Here is a 6,000-nt window from a genome sequence, read left to right as displayed (position 1 = left end):
TCTTTGCAAGTTATTCTTGTGTGGAGACCATACCCTTTACTAAATGGTTGGTAATTTTTTTCTACTGTTTTTCGGCGCGCGGAGGTCATAATTTTTATATTATTTTATTTATTTATTTTTTAAAAAAATATATTTTACTGATTTTTTACAGAGAGGAAGGGAGAGGGATAGAGAGTTAGAAACATCGATGAGAGAGAAACATCAATCAGCCGCCTCCTGCACACTCCCTACTGGGGATGTGCCCACAACCAAGGTACATGCCCTTGACCGGAATCGAACCTGGGACCCTTGAGTCCACAGGCTGACTCTCTACCCACTGAGCCAAACCGGTTAGGGCTATATTATTTTATTTTTAAATATATTTTTATTGATTTCAGAGAGGAAGTGGGGGGAGAGAGACAAACATCAATGATGAGAGAGAATCATTGATTAGCTGCCTCTTGCACGCCCCCTACTGGGGACCAAGCCCACAACCCGGGCATGTGCCCTTGACCGGAATTGAACCCCGGACCCTTCAGTCCGCAGGCCGATGCTTTATCCAATGGGCCGAACCAGCCACGGTGAGATTAGAATTTTTAAATCTGTGTCATGAATTTGTACTGATACTTCCAGTTCAAATTCAGGACTATAGAGTTTTTTCTATTCATATGTTCTCCTCACTCTCTTTTAGTCTTAACCTTGAATAATAACTCTATCATAGCAAGTCAGTCATGCATTATATTTCATTACTTATACCTATTCAAATCATTCTTCTCAAGGACATTTTCTGTGCTTGGTTTCCTTTTTTTTCATGGTTTGTAGAGCACTCTGGCCCACAGTATTTCTAGATTCACAGAATGCATATATAACTCATTTAACAATCCTGTGACACTCCATGATTTACTGAGTTTTAAGAAGTATAACATACACACAGGAAAGTGCATAAATATTATGTACAGCCCTAGCCGGTTTGGCTCAGTGGATAGAATATTGGCCTTCAGACTGAAGGGTCCAGGGTTTGATTCCTGTCAAAGGCACATGTCTCAGTTGCAGGCTCAATCTCCCTCCCTGTTCGGGAGACAACAAATCAGTGTGTCTCTCTCATATCTATGTTTCTCTCTGTCTTTCTGCCTACCTTCCACTTTCTCTAAAAATCAATGGAGAAATATCCTCGGGTGAGGATTAACAACAACAACAAAATATTATGTACAGCATGGCATTACCAGCACCCAAGAAGTCCTTTTTATTCCTCCTTTGAGATACTATTCTCATTCCCCTTTCCAAAAGAAAAGAGAAAAAAAGATTTTGAATAATGTTGATTAGTTTTGCCTGCTTTAGAACTTTACAGTTTTGTTTATCATTCATGATTTGTGGGAAACAGAGCCCTTTGTAGGTCTTTCCAACTCTTAATTGTGCGTCCAGTTAGCATTCACAAAAGATCTTATCTTCATCTTTGTCACCTTTAAAACTTCTCGGCAATACCTTAGGAAATACAAGTAGAAAACCAAGCATAGGCACTTCTTGGTTCAAATATTTGCCTTAAGCAGGCTAGGTTTTTGTGTTTATAAGCTATTTCCATTTTCTCCCCATGTGTTTGTACCCTTTGCACGTTTCCCTCTTCTTTTGATTTACAGGAACTCTATTTGCATTAGGGATATTAGACTTTTACCAACTGTGTTGTAAATGTTCTCCCCATCCTGTCACTTGTGTTTAAATTTTATTGCTGTATTGAATTTAAAATATTTTGTGTAATCTGACTTTAGTTCTGTGTTCTGCTTTGGAAGGCCACCTTTACCCAAAATTATGTAAAAAAAAATTTCCTGTATTTTAGTTAAGTTTTATTTTTTTATATATGTGTAATCCATTGGGATTTGAATGTAGTGTGAGGTATCAACATTTAAAACAGATAGGATATTTAAACATCCTTTTTGGCCTTTTCCATTAAAAAACCTGCTTAAATTTCATCTACATTTGGCTACTACACTTTTCCACCCACAAACTTCTAGAAAAAGTTTCCACTCATATTTTTCTACTGTGCCTTCTTTTAGTCAACTCAGTGTTGCCTTTATGGTCTCTGCTTCATCATTACACTGAGACTATTTAGGCATAGGCCAGCCTTTGGTCTTCTGTTTATTGAGCCCAAAGGACTGAATTTAGACCCCTCCTTCCTGAGCAGTATGTATTTATCATTGTTGGTAACTTTCTCCTTGAAATGCATCTTCTTTGATACAGCTTTTTCCTGGTTTCCTTCCTATTCCTACAGCTTTTTCCTGGTCACTTTAGTAGCCTCTTCTTTTTTATCTCCCAGATAGTGGTATTCTCTAGAATTCTTTCAGTTAGATCCTTTATGGTTTACTAGTAGACCTGCCCACGAATCCATGCACCAGTAGGTTGCTGCCACCCTCCTGTAGCTCTCCGCCCACTGCCCCTGCCCCGCCCTCCTGTAGCTCCCCCTCCTCCCCTCATAGCTTGTTGCCCTGCCCTCTCCTGTAGCTCTCTGCCACCTTTTTGTAGCCAGTAGGTTGCTGCTGTCCATCCTCCCGCTGCCCCTCCCTCCTGTAGCTCCGCCCCCCCCTCCCCCCCAGCATAGCTTGCTGCCCTGCCCCCTTCTGTAGCTCTCCTCAGCCTGGTTGTATCTTGCTGGCCCACCCTCCTGCTTATCCGTGGTGATCTGGTCGTGATGCCCTTGGTCTTTACGCCTCAGGGCATAACGGCTAATTAGCATATCCTCTCTTATTATATAGGATACTTAATGCGCATCCTTTGGTGATGTTGACTTCAGTTATCAACAATGTTTTGATATAACCCCCAAATCTCTATCTCTAACTCAGACTTTATATATATTGATTTCAGAGAAGAAGAGAGAGGGAGAGATAGAAACATCAATGATGAAAGAGGATCATTGATGGCTGCCTCCTGCATGCCTCCAGGGGGATCGAGCCCGCAACCCAGGCATGTGCCTTTGATCGGAATCCAACCTGTGATGCTCTTCAGTCCTCAGGCCGAAGCTCTGTCCACTGAGCCAAACGGGCTAGGGCTAACAGACTTTTTAAAAAAGAAATTTATATTTGTACTTACGCCCCATGACATTTAAAACCAAACTTATCATCATTTCTTCCCCCCCATCTCTCAAATCAGCACATCATATATTTCTCACTTCAGAGAATGAACAGACTTATACCCAATTGCTCTGTATAGAAACCTGTTTGTCATTTTAAAAAATTGAGTTGGAGCCCTGACCGGTTTAGCTCAGTGGATAGAGCATCGGCCTACGGCCTGAAGGTCTCGGGTTCGATTCCAGTCCAGGGCATGTACCTTGGTTGCGGGCACATCCCCAGTAGGAGGTGTGCAGGAGGCAGCTGATCGATGTTTCTATCTCATTAATGTTTCTAACTCTCTATCCCTCTCCCTTCCTCTCTGTAAAAATCAATAAAATATATTTTAAAAAAATTGAGTTGGAATTCAATAACATACACTTAGCCATTTTTAAAATATTTTATTGAATTTATTGGTTAAGAAAATTATATAGGTTTCAGATGTACAAATCTACAATACCTCATCTGTATATTTGTATAGTGTGTTCACCACCCAAGTCTCCTTCCATCACTATTAACCCCCCATTGCCCTATATTACCTCCCTACACCCCCCCTTTTCCTCTGGTAATCACCATACTGTTGTCTGTGTCTGAGTTTTTTTCCTTTGCTTAATCCCTTCACCTTTTCCCCCTAGCCATCCATTCCCCTTCCTCTCTGACAGCTGTCAGTTTGTTCTCTGTATCTATGAATCTATTTCTATTTTGTTTATTAAAATCTTAAACATTTGAAGGGGCCCAGCTGGTATGGTTCAGTGGTTGAGCATCAACCTATGAACCAGGAGGTCATGGTTCGATTCCAGTCAGGGCATGTGCCAGGGTTGCGGGCTTGATCCCCAGAAGGGGCATGAGGCAGCCAATCAATAATTTTCTCTCATTATTGATGTTTCTATCTCTCTCTCCCTCTCCCTTCCTCTCTGAAATCAATAAAAAAATAGATGTTTTTTAAAATGAAGAAAAGAAATTTGAGGGGAAGTAAAAGTGCTTAATAGTTAAAATGGTCCTGCACATTTTCTCAGCCACTCTGTTCTTAAATTTAATTAAAGCCAGACCTTCAGAATCAACTTTACTGATTTTCTTCCCAGCAACCTGGTTTATTAATGCTCTTGTGTCCTTGTCACTCATATATATCGTGTCTGGAATATGGGTTGGAATGAACCACAGTTCCAGAACTTTTTGGTGATATACCTTTTTATGATTTTAAATATATTTTATTTGTATCTTTACAATTTTTTAACATGAAAAAGCCAATGGATATTTGATAGGAAATAACTTCCTAATGTCTTGTTTGTTAATTGCTCTTATAATAAGTAAAAATTCAGTAGACATCACCAAGATTCTGATTATTTAAATGGAGATAAAGTAGATATAATCAGACTTGATCTAATGATAAAAATAGTATTTTTCCTTTACTTTAAAAATTATTCTGGTATATCTTAGGTTCCATGAGGTAGGAAGAGTTTCCAGAGAATATATGCAAAGTAAATCACTTACATCTGGACAATTAGACAACTTCAACACAAGAAACTCAATGTGAGAGTATTTTTCTGCTCATTTCATGAATTATACACTTTCAGAAAATAGTTAGAAATAAAATTCCTTTAAGATTTATAGCTACATTAGCTACTGAGTACCAAACTCTTTGCTGTAAATGCTTTATGAACACGACCAAATTTATCCTTATAAAAGCCCTGGAAGGTAGATATCATCCCATTATATAGGTAAAGAAAATAAGCCTCAGAAAGTTTTAATAACCTTGCTCAAGATCACTTTGACACCTAAAATCAAAGTTACCAGTGACTGAGGTCTGAACTTAGTCCCATTTGACCTGAGACCCTTGGTCGTCGTCATCTGATTTTAGTGACTTTGACCAAAGATTAAAGGCAAACCAATCATCGATTAACCTTGAACACTGCTCAGTATCTCTCCCCGGACTCTGATTTTTTTCTTTTGTTTTTACTTCAATAGCATCTGTAATAATTTAGAAATCTCTATCTATTTAAAGACAAAGTTAAGGATTATAAAAGGTGTTTTGTCTATATGTATACTACATGAGAGAGAAAGAAATATGCCTTTCCAGTACAATCAGTCAGTGATAGTGCTGGGCATTAAAATTTTTAAATTCTGCTTATCATTATTTACAGAATTGATACTTTTTTTTATGAGGCTACTTTTCATATTTGAATTCAAGATAAGTGATGTGGTGATTTGATATAATTTTCTTTCATTACTCCAAGTTTTTTTTTTTTTTTTTTTGTTAATCCACACTGGCAGATATTTTTTCCATTGATTTTTTAGAGAGAGTGAAAGGGGGAGGGACTGGGAGAGGAAGAGGGGAGAGAGAAGGAGGGAGAGAAACATTGATGTGAAAGAGACACATTGATTGGTTGCCTTTCGCATGCAGGGGCAGGTATTGAACCTGTGACCCTTCTGTGCCCAGGCAGACACTTTTAACATTGAGCCACACCGGCTATGGTGCCCTCAGTCTTTGATTTAAGAATTATAGCCTTGCTTTGAAAACCAGGTGTTTTTCAGTGACTCATTAAAATGATCATGAACTTGATTCCACTTCTTTCTGTAGTACCACAGTAGGTCCTCTGGTTACGTCAGAGATCCGTTCCTAAGGTGCTATCCTGATTTTTGCTGTAAGTTGGAACCCATCTACATAAGCACCTATGTCACTCACATGGAGCACACACACAGCAGTAATGAAGTGAAACAGTAAAAAAAAAACTTAAAAGAAAGTTAACAATTTCTGACCTTTACTTGTGGTAAATAAATAATAAAAAACATAAAGCACATAGGTACATAACGTCGAAATGACGGAACTTTTTTTTAATAAATATTGTAAATAGGAGATGGCGACGTAACCATGAAACGACGTACGTTGAGTCCTACGTAACCCGAGGACTGTCTGTATTCATGTCCT

At 38.7% G+C, this 6,000-nt stretch overlaps 1 protein-coding gene across 2 annotated transcripts in view; it reads left to right on the top strand.

Annotated features, from left to right (window-relative positions):
• Nucleotides 1–6,000, top strand: part of UBE2G1 (ubiquitin conjugating enzyme E2 G1) — an 87,763-nt gene that overhangs the window by 49,542 nt on the left and 32,221 nt on the right. The window lies entirely within an intron of this gene.

Source organism: Myotis lucifugus, unplaced genomic scaffold (genome assembly GCF_000147115.1).
Source record: "Myotis lucifugus unplaced genomic scaffold, Myoluc2.0 scaffold_657, whole genome shotgun sequence".
Classification (NCBI taxonomy): Eukaryota; Metazoa; Chordata; class Mammalia; order Chiroptera; family Vespertilionidae; genus Myotis; species Myotis lucifugus.
Note: the sequence above shows the minus strand (reverse complement) of the source record. Positions and strands in the feature narration are given on the sequence as shown.